Raw genomic sequence first — 13100 nt, 5'->3', positions numbered from 1 at the left:
TTTGGAGCCCCCCAAAATAAAGTCTGACACTGTTTCCACTCTTTCCCCATCTAGTTGCCATGAAGTGATGGGACCAGATGCCATGATCTTCATTTTCTGAATGTTGAGCTTTAAGCCAACTTTTTCACTCTCCTCTTTCACGTTCATCAAGAGGCTCTTTAGTTCCTCTTCGCTTTCTGCCATAAGGGTGGTGTCATCTGCATATCTGAGGTTATTGATATTTCTTCTGGCAATCATAATCCTAAATTGTGCTTCTTCCAGCCCAGCATTTCTCATGATGTACTCTGCATACAAGTTAAATAAGCAGGGTGACAATATACAGCCTTGACGTGCTCCTTTGCCTATTTGGAACCAGTCTGTTTTTCCATGCCCAGTTCTAACTGTTGCTTCCTGACCTGCATATAGGTTTCTCAAGAGGCAGATCAGGTGGTCAGGTATTCCCATTTCTTTCAGAATTTTCCACAGTTTATTGTGATCCACGCAGTCAAAGGCTTTGGCATAGTCAATAAAGCAGAAATAGATGTTTTTCTGGAACTCTCTTGCTTTTTCCATGATCCAGCAGATGTTGGCAATTTGATCTCTGGTTTCTCTGCCTTTTCTAAATCCAGCTTGAACATCTAGAATTTCACAGTTCATGTATTGCTGAAGCCTGGCTTGGAGAATTTTGAGCATTACTTTACTAGCATGTGAGATGAGTGCAATTGTACTGTAGTTTGAGCATTCTTTGGCATTGCCTTTCTTTAGGATTGGAATGAAAACTGACCTTTTCCAGTCCTTTGGCCACTGCTGAGTTTTACAAATTTGCTGGAATGTTGAGTGTAGCTCTTTCACAGCATCATCTTTCAGGATTTGGAATAGCTCAACTGGAATTTCATCACCATTAGCTTTGTTCATAGTGATGCTTTCTAAGGCCCACTTGACTTCACATTCCAGAATGTCTGGCTCTAGGTGAGTGATCACACCATCGTGATTATCTGGGTCACAAAGATAATTTTTTGTGCAGTTCTTCTGTGTATTCTTGCCATCTCTTCTTAATGTCTTCTGCTTCTGTTAGGTCCATACCATTTCTGTCCTTTATCGAGCCCATCTTTGCATGAAATGTTCCCTTGGTATCTCTAATTTTCTTATAGAGATCTCTAGTCTTTCCTATTCTGTTGTTTTCCTCTATTTCTTTTCATTGATCGCTGAGGAAGCCTTTTTTTTTAATTTCTCCTTGCTATTCTTTGGAACTCTGCATTCAAATGGGTATATCTTTCCTTTTCTCCTCTGCTTTTCACTTCTCTTATTTTCACAGCTATTTGTAAGGCCACTTCAGACAGCCATTTTGCTTTTTTGCATTTCTTTTTCTTGGGCATGGTCTTGATTCCTGTCTCTTATACAATGTCATGAACCTCCATCCATAGTTCATCAGGCACTCTATTAGATCTAGTCCCTTAAATCTATTTCTCACTTGCACTGTATAGTCATAAGGGATTTGATTTAGGTCATGCCTGAATGGTCTAGTGGTTTTGTCCATTTTCTTCAATTTCAGTCTGAATTTGGCAATAAGGAGTTCATGATCTGAGCCACAGTCAGCTCCTGGTCTTGTTTTTGCTGACTGTACAGAGCTTCTCCATCTTCAGCTGCAAAGAATATAATCAATCTGATTTTGGTGTTGACCATCTGGTGATGTCCATGTGTAGAGTCTTCTCTTGTGTTGTTGGAAGAGTGTGTTTGCTATGACCAGTGTGTTCTCTTGGCAGAACTTCTATTAGCCTTTGCCCTGCTTCATTCTGTACTCCAAGGCCAAATTTGCCTGTTATTCCAGGTGTTTCTTGATTTCCTACTTTTGCTTTATAGTCCCCTATAATGAAAAGAACATCTTTTTGGGGTGTTAGTTCTAGAAGGTCTTGTTGGTCTTCATACTATACTATACTATACTAAGTCACTTCAGTTGTGTCCGACTCTGTGTGACCCCATAGATGGCAGCCCACCAGGCTCCCCCATTCCTGGGATTCTCCAGGCAAGAACACTGGAGTGGGTTGCCATTTCCTTCTCCAATGCATGAAAATGAAAAGTGAAAGGGAATTCGCTCAGTTGTGTCCAACTCTTCGCGACCCCATGGACTGCAGCCTACCAGGCTCCTTCATCCATTGGATTTTCCAGGCAAGGGGACTGGAGTGGGGTGCCATCACCTTCTTCCGTCTTCACAGAACTGTTCAACTTCAGCTTCTTCAGTGTTACTGGTCAGGGCATAGACTTGGAATATCGTGATATTGAATGGTTTGCCTTGGAAACGAAGAGAGATCATTCTGTCCTTTTTGAGATTGCATCCAAGTACTGCATTTCAGACTCTTTTGTTGACTATGATGGCTACTCCATTTCTTCTAACGGATTCCTGCCCACAGTAGTAGATATAATGGTCATCTGAGTTACATTCACCCATTCCAGTCCATCTTAGTTCACTGATTCCTAGAGTGTCGACATTCACTCTTGTCTTCCTCTGTTTGACCACTTCCAATTTGCCTTGATTCATGGACCTAACATTCCAGGTTCCTGTGCAATATTGCTCTTTACAGCATTGAACCTTGCTTCTATCACCAGTCCCATTCACAACTGGGTGTTGTTTTTGCTTTGGCTCCATCCCTTTATTTTTTCTGGAGTTATTTCTCCACTGATTTCCAGTAGCATATTGGGCACCTACCGACCTGGGGAGTTCATCTGTCAGTGTCCTATCTTTTTGCCTTGTCATACTGTTCATGGGGTCAATAGATGCAGCAAGTCAATAGATGCAGAAAAAGTATTTGACAAATTCCAACATACATTCATGATAAACTGCTGCTAAGTCGCTTCAGTTGTGTCCGACTCTGTGTGACCCCAGAGACGGCAGCCCACCAGGCTCCCCCATCCCTGGGATTCTCCAGGCAAGAACACTGGAGTGGGTTGCCATTTCCTTCTCCAATGCATGAAAGTGAAAAGTGAAAGGGAATTCGCTCAGTCGTGTCCGACTCTTAGCGACCCCATGGACTGCAGCCTACCAGGCTCCTCCGTCCATGGGATTTTCCAGGCAAGAGTACTGGAGTGGGGTGCCATTGTCTTCTCCAACATTCATGATAAAACCTCTTAGCAAATGGAGAATAGAGGGAAACTTCCACAACTTAGAAAATAATATCTACAAAAAACTCATGGTTAGATTCCTGTGTCAGGCAGATCACCTGGAGAAGGAAATGGCAAGCCACTCCAGTATTCCTGCCTGGAAAATCCCATGGAGAGAGGAGCCTGGTGGGCTACAGTCCATGGAGTCACAAGACACAGCTTAGCGACTAAAGTACTACCACCAACATCATAGTCATATCTGAGTAGCCAGGTGTTTTCTCCATAAGATCAGTAAAAAGATATGATGGTCTTTTTCACCACCTTATTCAACACTGTACCTGTAGTCCTAGCTAATACACTATGACAAAGATAAGGAAATAAAAACCTATATTTAGATTACAAAGAAAGAAACAAAATGTCTATGTAGAGAATTACGAAGAATTAACAAAATGTCTCCTGGAAGTAGTGAGCAATGATAGCAAGGTTGTAAGACAGAAAATTGGATTATACTATAAAAGTATTAGTTAAAAAAAGGATTAACACAGAAAAGTTAATTTCTTTCTTAAGTATCAGCAATGAGTAATTGGAGTTAGAAATTAAAAACTTACTATTCAATGCAAAATATTAAGAATAGGAGAAGAAAGTATGAGAACTAGTGAAAGAGTATATGGGAACTTTTTACTTTTCACTTGTTTTTTTCTGTAAATTTGTAAAACAAAATTGACAATCTGATTCTAAAGTTTATTTAGAAATGCAAAAACCCAGAATAGTAAACACAAAATTGAAGGAGAAGAACAACATTGGGGGACTGACACCACCTGACTTCAAGACTTACTATAAAGCTGCAGATATCAGGGCATGTGGTACTGGTGGAAGAATAGACACATAGATCATTAGAAAAGAATAAACCCCCCAGAAATAGACTCATAAAAATATAGTCCTTTGACAAAGGAGCAAATGCAGTTCAATGGAAAAAGGGTAATATTCATAATAAGTGGTGCTGGAACAACTGGATGTGCCCATGAAAATGAATCTTGACACATACCTTACACTTTTCACAAAAGTTGACTCAAAATGGATCACAGACTTATGTGTAAAATTGAAAACAGAAACTCCTAGGAGATAACATAGGAAAATATTGAGATGACATCCAGCACTTGTCAATGATTTTTGATAAATACCAAATGCATGTTCTATGAAACAAAAAAGTAATTTAGACTTTATTAAGATTTAAAAAATCCTACTTATCTGCAAGTGCAATTTTGAATAGAGAAGGAAGTGTATTCCATATTTCCTTCAGAGCATAACTGTTCAGATAACTGTGGTTAAGAACTCCATTCCCTGTGGTCTATAGGAAGGACAGTAATTGCTCTGTGAACCCAGTGAGGAAGAGATCAAATGGCATAGAAAAAGAAATAACTAGAAATAACTAGAAGCTAAGTCTGAGAAAGTATTCAGTTCAGTTCAGTTTAGTCACTCAGTCATGTCCGACTCTTTGCGATCCCATGAACTGCAGCATGCCAGGCCTCCCTGTCCATCACCAACTCCCGGAGTTCACTCAAACTCACGTCCATCTAGTCGGTGATGCCATCCAGCCATCTCATCCTCTGTCATCCCCTTCTCCTCCTGCCCCCAATCTCTCCCAGCATCAGAGTCTTTTGCAGTGAGTCAACTCTTCCCATGAGGTGGCCAAAGTACTGGAGTTTCAGCTTTAGCATCATTCCTTCCAAAGAAATCCCAGGGCTGATCTCCTTTAGAATGGACTGCTTGAATCTCTTTGCAGTCCAAGGGACTCTCAAGAGTCTTCTCCAACACCACAGTTCAAAAGCATCAATTCTTCAGCACTCAGCCCTCTTCACAGTTCGACTCTTATATCCATACATGACCACTGGAAAAACCATAGTCTTGACTAGACGGACCTATTTTGGCAAAGTAATGTCTCTGTTTTTCAATATGCTATCTAAGTTGGTCATAACTTTCCTTCCAAGGAGTAAGCGTCTTTTAATTTCATGGCTGCAATCACCATCTGCAGTGATTTTGGAGCCCCCCAAAATAAAGTCTGACACTGTTTCCACTCTTTCCCCATCTAGTTGCCATGAAGTGATGGGACCAGATGCCATGATCTTCATTTTCTAAATGTTGAGCTTTAAGCCAACTTTTTCACTCTCCTCTTTCATGTTCATCAAGAGGCTCTTTAGTTCCTCTTCACTTTCTGCCATAAGGGTGGTGTATCTGCGTATCTGAGGTTATTGATATTTCTCCTGGCAATCTTGATTCCAGCTTGTGCTTCTTCCAGCCCAGCATTTCTCATGATGTACTCTGCATATAAGTTAAATAAGCAGGGTGAAAATATACAGCCTTGATGTACTCCTTTTCCTATTTGGAACCAGTCTGTTGTTCCATGTCCAGTTCTAACTGTTGCTTCCTGACCTGCATATAAGTTTCTCAAGAGGCAGGTCAGGTGGTCTGGTAGAAAGTATTACAGCATTATAATTACACTTTATTTACTTTTTAAATTTATTTATTTATTTATTTTCCCTCCCCATCCCATCCCTTCCGGGTTGATAACAGAGCCCCTGTTCGAGTTTTCTGAGTCATACAGCAAATGACCATTGGCTGTCTATTTTACATAAGGTAATATAAGCTTCCATGTTACTCTTTCCATACATCTCACCCTCTTCTCCCATCTCCCCATGCCCGTAAGTCTATTCTCTATATCTGTTTCTCCATTGCCACACCGTAAATATATTCTTCAGTACCATTTTTCTAGATTCCGTATATATGTGTTAGAATATGATATTTATCTTTCTCTTTCTGACTCACTTCACTCCGTATAATAGGTTCTAGGTTCATCCACCTCATCAGAACTGACTCAAACGTGTTCCTTTCTATGGCTGAGTAATATTCCATTGTGTATACGTACCACACTTTTTTTATCCATTCATCTGTCAATGGACATCTAGGTGCTTCCATGTTCTAGCTATTGTAAATTATGCTGCAATGAACAATAGGATACAGGTGTCTTTTTCAATTTTGATTTCCTCAAGGTATATGCCTCGGAGTAGGATTTCTGGGTCATGGTGGTTTTACTCCTAGATTTTTTTTTTTTTTTTTAAGGAATCTCCACACGGTCTTCCATAGTGGCTATATCAATTTACATTCCCACCAACAATGCAAGAGTGTTCCCTTTTCTCCAAACTCTCTTCAGCAGTTATTGTTTGTAGACCTTTTGTTGATGGCCATTCTGACTGGTGTGAGGTGATATCTCATTGTGGTTTTGATTTGCATTTCTCTAATAATCAGCGATGTTGAGAATCTTTTCATGTGCTTGTTAGCCATCTGTATGTCTTCTTTGGAGAAATGTCTGTTTCGATTTTTTCCCCGCTTTTTGACTGGGTTGTTCGTTTTTCTGGCTTTGAGTTATATGACCTGCTTGTATATTTTGGAAATAAATTACTTGTCAGCTGCTTCATTTGCTATTATTTTCTCCCATTCTGAGGGTTGTATTTTCACCTGGCTTATAGTTTCCTTTGCTGTGCAAAAGTTTTAAATTTAATCAGGTCCCACTTGTTTACTTTTGTTTTTATTTCTGTTACTCTAGGAGGTGGGTCCTAGAGGATCTTGCTTTTATTTATGTCATTGAGTGTTCTGCCTATGTTTTCCTCTAAGAGTTTTATAGTTTCTGGTATTACATTTAGGTCTTTAATCCATTTTGAGTTTATTTTGGTGTGTGGTGTTAGGAACTGTTCTGATTTCATTCTTTTGCACGTAGCTGTCCAGTTTTCCCAGCACCATTTATTGAAGAGGCTATCTTTGCCCCATTGTATAGTCTTGCATCCTATGTCAAAAATAAGGTACCCATAGGTGCTTGCATTTATTTCTGGGCTTTCGATCTTGTTGCATTGGTCTATATTTCTGTTTTTGTGCCAGTACCATACTGTCTTGATGACTGTAGATTTGTAGTATAATATGACGTCAGGAAGGTTGATTCCTCCAGCTCCATTCTTCCTTCAGTCTTTCTCAAGAGTGCTTTGGCTATTCGGGGTCTTTTGTGTTTCCATATGAATTGTGAGATTTTTTTGTTCTAGTTCTGTGAAAAATGGCATTGGCAATTTGATAGGGATCCCATTGAATCTGTAGATTGCATTTGGTAGTATAGACATTTTCACAATATTGATTCTTCCTTCCCAGGAAAATGGAATATCTCTCTATCTGTTTATGTCATCTTTGGTTTCTTTCATTAGTGTCTTATAATTTTCTGTGTACAGTTCTTTTGTCTCCTTAGGTAAGTTTATTCCTAGATATTTAATTGTTTTTGTTGCAATGGTGAGTGGCATTGATTCCTTAATTTCTCTTTGATTTTTCATTGTTAGTACATAGAAATGCAAGTGATTTCTGTGTATTGATTTTGTATCCTGCAACTTTGCTAAATTCGCTGAATAGCTCCAGTAATTTTCTGATACTCTCTATAGGGTTTTCTATGTACAGTATCATGTCATCTGCAAACAGTGAGAGCTTGCCTTCTTTTCCAATCTGGATTCCTTTTATTTCTTCTTCTCTGATTGGTGTAGCTGGGACTTCCAGAACTATGTTGATTAATAGTGGTGGGAGTGGACACCATTGTCTTGTTCCTGATCTTAGGGGGACTGCTTTCATTTTTTCATCATTGAGAATAATGTTTAATGTAGGCATATTGTATATGGCCTTTACTATGTTGAGGTAGTATGCCTTCTATGCCCATTTTTTGAAGAGTTTTAATCAAATGGGTGCTGAATTTTGTCAAAGGTTTTTTTCTGCATCTTCTGAGATGATCATATGGCTTTTACCTTTCAATTTGTTAATATGGTGTATCACATCAATTGATTTGTATATATTGAAGAATCTTTGCATTCCTGGAATAAACCCAACTTGATCATGATGTGTGAGCTTTTTGATGTGTTGCTGAATTCTGTTTGCTAAAATTTTGTTGAGGATTTTTGCATCTATGTTCATCAGTGATATTGGCCTGTAGTTTTCTTTTTTGTGTGTTGTCTTTGTCTGGTTTTGGTATCAGGGTGATGGTGGCCTCATAGAATGAGTTTGGAAGTGTTCTTTTCTCTGCAATTTTTTGAAAGAGTTTTAGAAGGACAGGCATTAGGTCTTCTCTAAATGTTTGATAGAATTCTCCTGTGAAGCCATCTGGTCCTGGGCTTCTGTTTTGGGGGAGATTTTTCATCACAGCTTCAGTTTCAGTGCTTGTAATTGGGTTGTTCTTAATTTCTATTTCTTGCTGGTTTAGTCTTGGAAGATTGAACTTTTCTAAGAATCTGTCCATTTTTTCCAGGTTATCTATTTTATTGCCATAGAGTTGTTCATAATAGTCTCTTCTAATCTTTTGTATTTCTGCATTGTCTGTTGTAACCTCTCCTTTTTCATTTCTGATTTTGTTGATTTGATTCTTCTCTTTTTCTTGATGAGTCTGCCTAAAGGTTTGTCAATTTTGTTTATCTTCTCAAATAACCAGCTTTTAGTTTTATTAATCTTTATTATTGTTTCTTTCATTTCTTTTTCATTTATTTCTGCTTGAATTTTTATGATTTCTTTCCTATATTTATTTTTAACTAGATAATTGCGCTATAATGTTGTATTGGTTTATGTCAGACTACAACATGTATCAGCTATAATTATACATATATCCTCTCCCTCTTGAGCCTCCCTCCTGCACCCCTGCATCTCACTCCTCTAGGGTTGTAACAGAGCACTGGCTGAGCTCCCTGTGCTATACAGCATCTTCCCAGTAACTATCTATTTTACACATGGTAGTGTATATATATCAATGGTACTCTCAGTTTGTTCCACTCTTCCCTTCCCCAACTGTGTCCACAAGTCCATTCAGTACATCTATGTCTCTATTCCTGTCCTGCAAATAGGTTTATCCACACCGTTTTTATGGATTCAATATATATGCATTAATATACAATATTTGTTTTTCTCTTGTGATTTACTGCACTCTGCTTCAGATTCATCCACCTCATTTCAATGGAATCAAATGATTCCTTTTATGGCTGAAAAAAGGAATTAAAAAGCTTCTTGATGAAAGTGAAAGAGGAGAGTGAAAAAGTTGGCTTAAAGCTCAACATTCAGAAAATGAAGATCATGGCATCTGGTCCCATCACTTCATGGCAACTAGATGGGGAAAGAGTGGAAACAGTGTCAGACTTTATTTTTTGGGGCTCCAAAATCACTGCAGATGGTGACTGCAGCCATGAAATTAAAAGACACTTACTCCTTGGAAGGAAAGTTATGACCAACCTAGATAGCATATTGAAAAGCAGAGACATTACTTTGCCAACAAAGGTCCATCTAGTCAAGGCTATGGTTTTTCCAGTGGTCATGTATGGCTGTGAGAGTCAGACTATGAAGAAAGCTGAGCGCCAAAGAATTGATGCTTTTGAACTGTGGTGTTGGAGAAGACTCTTGAGAGTCCCTTGGACTGCAAGGAGATCCAAGCAGTCCATTCTGAAGGAGATCAGCCCTGGGCGTTCTTTGGAAGGAATGATGGTGAAGCTGAAACTCCAGTACTTTGGCCACCTCATGCGAAGAGTTGACTCATTGGAAAAGACTCTGATGCTGGGAGGGATTGGGGGCAGGAGGAGAAGGGGACAACAGAGGATGAGATGGCTGGATGGCAGCACCAACTCGATGGACGTGAGTTTGAGTGAACTCCGGGAGTTGGTGATGGACAGGGAGGCCTGGTGTGCTGCGATTCATGGGGTAGCAAAGAGTTGGACATGACTGAGCGACTGAACCAAACTGAACGGAATATTCCATTGTATATATGTACCGCAACTTCTTTACCATTCATCTGTTGATGGACATCTAGATTGTTTCCATGGCCTGGCTATTGTAAATAGTGTTGTAATGAACATTATGGTACATGTGTCTTATTGAATTATGTTTTTTTCAGAGTATATGCCCAGGAGTGGGATTGCTGGGTTATTGTTATTGTTCAGTCGATAAGTCTTGTCTGACTCTTTGCAACCCCATGGACTGCAGCATACCAGGTTTTCCTGTCCTTTGCTATCTCCCAGAATTTTCTCAAACTCATGTCCATTGAGTTGATGATGCCATCCAACCTTCTCATCCTCCTCACCCCCTTCTCCTCCTGCCCACAATCTTTCCCACCACCAGGGTCTTTTCCAATGAATCAGCTCTTAGCATCATGTGGCCAAAGTATTGGAGCTTCAGCTTCATGATCAGTCCTTCCAATGAATATTCAGGATTGATTTCCTTTAGGATTGACTAAAGGAGATCCTTTTTGATCTCCTTGCTGTCCAACGGATTCTCAAGAGTCTTCTCCAGCACTGCAGTCCTAAATAATCAATTCTTCAGTGCTCAGCCTTTTTTATGGTCCAATTCTCAAATCCGTACAGGACTACTGGAAAAAGCATAGCTTTGACTATATGAATATTTGTCAGCAAAATGATGTCTCTGCTTCTTAATATACCATCTAGGTTTATCATAACTTTTCTTCCCAGGAGGAAGCATCTTTTAATTTCATGGCTGCAGTCACTGTCTTCAGTAATTTTGGAGCCCAAGAAAATGAAGTCTGTCACTGTTTCCATTTTCCCCTTGTCTATTTGCCATGAAGTGATGGAACTGGATGCCACGATCTTAGTGTTTCGAATGTTGAGTTTTAAGTCATAATGTAGTTTTATTCCTAGTCCCCGCCCCCACCCCCCTCAAGGAATCCCCATATTGTTCTCCTTAGTGTTTGTATTAATTTACATTCCCGCCAGCAATGCCAGAGGGTTCCCTTTTCTCCACACCCTCTCCAGCATTTATTGTTTGTAGATTTTTTGATGATGGCCCTTCTGACCCGTGTTAGTTGACACCTTATTGTAGTTTTGATTTGCATTTCTCTAGTAATAAGCAATGTTGAGCTTTATTTTCATGTGTTTATTTGCCATTTGTGTGTCTTCTTAGGAGAAATGTCTGCTTAGGTCTTCTGTCCATTTTTTGATTGGATTGTTTGTTTCCCTGATATTGGGTTGCCTGAGTTGCTTGTATATTTTGGAGATTAATCCTTTGTCAGTTGCTTCATTTGTAATCATTTTCTCCCATTCTGAGGGTTATCTTTCATCTTATTTATAACTTCCTTTATTGTGCAAAGGCTTTCAGGTTTAATTAGGTCCATTTGTTTGCTTTTGTTTCTATTTCCATTACTCTTTGAGGTAGGTCAAAAAGGATCTTACTGCTCTTTATGTCAAAGAGTGTTCTATGTTTTCCTCTAGGAATTTCATAGTTTCTGTCCTTACATTTAGATCTTTAATTCACTTTGAATTTATTTTTGTGTATGGTGTTAGTACATGTTCTACTTCCATCCTTTTACATGTAGCTATACAGTTTTACTGGCACCACTTATTGAAGAAGCTGCCTTTTCTTTATTGTATATTCTTGCCTCCTTTGTCAAAGATAAGTTGCCCATAGGTATGTGGGTTTATCTCTGAGCATTCTATCCTGTTCACTGAGGTACATTTCTATTTTCATGCCATAGTATCTTGATGACTGTAGTTTTGTAGGATAGCCTAAAGTCATGGAACCTGATTCCTCCAGCTCAATTTTTCTTTCTCAAAATTGCTTTGGGTATTTGGAGTCTTCTGTGTTTCCACACAAATGGTAAAATTGTATTCTAGTTCTGTGGAAAATGCCATTGGTAATTTGATAGGGATTGCATTGAATCTGTAGATTGCTTTGGGTGGTATAGTCATTTTCACGATATTGATTCTTTCAACCCAAGAACATACTATATCTTTCCATCTGTTTATGTCATCATTAATTTCTGTCATCAATATCTTATAATTTTCAGCATACAGGTCTTTTTTCTCCTTAGGTTTATTCCTAGGTATTTTATTCTTTTTGTTGAAATGGTAATTGGGATTGTTTCCTCAATTTCTCTTTCTGATTTTTCATTTTTAGTGTATCGGAATGCAAGGGATTTCTGTGTGTTAATTTTGTATCCTGCAGTGTTACTAAATTCATTGATTAGTTCTAATAATTTTCTGATGGCATCTTTAGAGTTTTCTTTGTATAGCATCATGTCATCTGCAACCAGTTAGAGTTTTACTTCTTTTTCAATCTGTATTCATTTCATATCTTTTCCTTCTCTGATTCCTATGGCTAGGGCTTCTGAATCTATACTTAATAACAGTGGTGAGAGTGGGCAACCTTGTCCTATTCCTGATCTTAGAGGAAATGCTTTCAGTTTTTCACCTTTGAGAATAATGTTTGTTGTAGGTTTATCATATAGGGACTTTATTATGTTGAGGTAGGTTCCTTCTATGCCCATATTCTGGAGAGTTTTTCTCATAAGTGAATGTTGAATTTTGTCAAACACATTTTCTGCATCTGTTGAAATTATTATATGGTTTTTATTATTCAGTTTCTTAATATGGTATATCACATTGATTGCTTTTTATATTTTGAAGAATCCTTGCATCTCTGGGATAAACCCCACTTGATCACGGTATATGATCCTTTTAATGTGTTGTTGGATTCTGTTTGCTAGTATTTTATTGAGGATTTTGGACATATGTTTATCAGTGATATTGGCCTTTAATTTTCTTTTTTGGTGGTATCATTGTCTTGTTTTGGTATCAGGGTGATCATGGCCTCATATTAATTGAATGAGTTTGGGAATATTCCTCCCTCTGCAATTTTTTTGGAAGAGTTTGAGCAGAATATATGTTAGCTCTTCTCTAAACATTTGATAGAATTTGCCTGTGAAGCGATCCGGCCTTGGGTTTTTGTTTTCTGGAAGATTTTTGAATGCAGTTTCAATTCCAGTGCTTGTGATTGGTCTCTATATAATTTCTATTTCTTTCTGGTTCATACTTGGTGGGTTGTACGTTTCTAATATTACAATTACACTTTAATGTATTATATGCAAAGTAAACTGTAACTTGATTTAATATAGATATATTACATATATATTTATACCACAAAAATGTTTATATAATATATAATTTAAATCTAATATATATTAT

Source organism: Bubalus bubalis, chromosome 6, assembly GCF_019923935.1.
Source record: "Bubalus bubalis isolate 160015118507 breed Murrah chromosome 6, NDDB_SH_1, whole genome shotgun sequence".
NCBI lineage: Eukaryota > Metazoa > Chordata > Mammalia > Artiodactyla > Bovidae > Bubalus > Bubalus bubalis.
Note: the sequence above shows the minus strand (reverse complement) of the source record.